Genomic DNA, 2,096 nt, shown 5'->3' with positions numbered 1-2,096 from the left:
CTACAGTTGCCTTTCATCTAGGAATGGTAAACAGATAGTTAGAACGAGAGCTTCTATGAAGTGGAACGAAGGAGAGAGATCCAGGTAAAAGAGAAGCTGTGATGTAGGGCCGTGAGTCTTACGTGGATAGTCAGGAATTCTGTGGAGAGACGCAAACTGATTCAGAACATTGCTGAAAAAAGAAAAAAAGAAATCTTCCGTCGGTAATAGTTTTGTTCCTGAAGGGCAAGTATTCGGATTCGAGTCTCGGTCCCATGCGACACACAATTTTGCTAGAAAGGCTTTTTTCTTCGTTATTTCTTCTAGCAGTGCACTTAATACAAAGCGTAATGCCACACAGCTAAGTTTCAAATCTGCCCATTTGTTCTTCGCTCTTCTCTTTAAGTACCGCCGAATAGTTATTTTTTAGGCAATGGATACTGGAGAAAATCGACGTACAAGAGACCGTCGAAGCTAGTCGAGGTAGAAGAGAATCAGTTCCGTTCCGAGAACTGAGATACGACGAGTCTGCGCCTCAAGGACTGCAGAGCAGATAGGCGATTTGTATGTCCGCGTCGGTATCTTTTATGGAGTCGGAGTTCGCGGCGATTCGTTAGAAGCGAGCACTCCGGCGCAGAGCACGGAATCTCGGCGACGTCATCGTGGGGAGTGCCCTCGGCCGTCGCCGCCGCGGACACCGGCTGACAAATGCCGAGCGCTTATCGCGGATTGGCCGCAGCCACGCCAGCGCAGGCCGCAGGGCGCTGGGCGTAGTCCCCCAGCGGCGTCCTAGACCTATCTCATCAGCGGCCGCCCTTCTCTGGCGCCGCTCACCCCACAGCGACTGAGGGGGCGTATAGGCCGACGGTGGTCTGATTTCTCTTCCTTGTGGCTTCGGTACGAAGGCTGTTTTGATGAAGCCCAGGTGACCGCTTTTTTCTCTTAATAATTGTGACGGTCACGATCACAGAGCATAGAAGTAAGTAGAGGGGTCTTTCAGGTCTCGAAGGACAAGACGGCGTGTACTCGAACTACCCCCCCCCCCCCTCCCCCTTCCATCGGTTGCGTGGGGTTTCCTATCGAGGGGTTTCCTACAGGGGTGCAGCAGGTAGCGAAGCTGTCCCGAGCAACCGGTTCCCTAACGAGGTGTTTGCGAACTGTGCCTCCCCCACTGCTTGTCTACCCCAGTCACTCACCCTCAGTGCAGGTGTTGTCAACGTTTCTCAGACAGTGTCGTCATCGGTAGCTTTCGCTCCGTGTGTTTTCCAATACGACTTCTGTTCTATGCAGTGTAAACGATGGAAGCGATAACATCAACAATAGGGGGGCCGTGTCTTATCAAGGATGGTCATCACTACTGTATTTATAGGAAAAACGAAGAATATACGAACTGGATGTGCGTCAATTAAGAACAGAGTAGGTGCAAAGGCCGTTTAAAAACTGCAAATGGTGAAATCGTTGCTCAGCAGCAACATCCTTGTCCACCTGACAAAACAGATGTGTAGATAAAGAAAAGGCTACATAATTGCAGAAAAAGAGTTCGTGAAGAAAAGACAGTGCCTGTAGCGCAAATTTTTAAGGAGGAATTTCAAGATATAGGATTAGAATTCGTGGCATATATTCGGAATTATGACAACTCCAAGACTCAATTGTGTCAGCCCGGAAGAGGAGCTATTGGGACAACCCAGAACCCTGGCTCTAGTTCGGAAATTCACCTTAGCGAAGACCTTTTGAAATTAACGGAAGGTAATAGTTGTTTGGGCAACGGCCTTGCTGCAGTGGATATACCGGTTCCCGTCAGATCACCGAAGTTAAGCGCTGTCGGGCGTGGTCGCCACTTGGATGGGTGACCATCCGGGCCTCCATGCACTGTTGCCATTTTTCGGGGTGCCCTCAGCCTCATGATACCAACTGAGGAGCTACTCGACTGAATAGTAGTGGCTCCGGTCAAAGAAAACCATCATAACGACCGGGAGAGCGGTGTGCTGACCACACGCCCTTCCTATCCCCATCCTCATCTGAAGATGACACGGCGGTCGGATGGTCCCAATGGGCCACTTGTGGCCTGAAGACGGAGTGCTATAATAGTTGATTGAAGAATGATAATGGCTCTGTTC

At 50.2% G+C, this 2,096-nt stretch overlaps 1 pseudogene; it reads left to right on the top strand.

Annotated features, from left to right (window-relative positions):
* Positions 1-1,739: 1,739 nt before the first annotated feature.
* LOC126485654 (5S ribosomal RNA) lies at positions 1,740-1,857 on the top strand (annotated as a pseudogene).
* The last annotated feature ends 239 nt before the right edge of the window (positions 1,858-2,096 follow it).

Source organism: Schistocerca serialis, chromosome 6 (genome assembly GCF_023864345.2).
Source record: "Schistocerca serialis cubense isolate TAMUIC-IGC-003099 chromosome 6, iqSchSeri2.2, whole genome shotgun sequence".
NCBI classification, from domain to species: Eukaryota; Metazoa; Arthropoda; class Insecta; order Orthoptera; family Acrididae; genus Schistocerca; species Schistocerca serialis.
The sequence above is the reverse complement of the archived record's forward strand: the minus strand, read 5'-3'. Positions and strand labels throughout refer to the sequence as shown.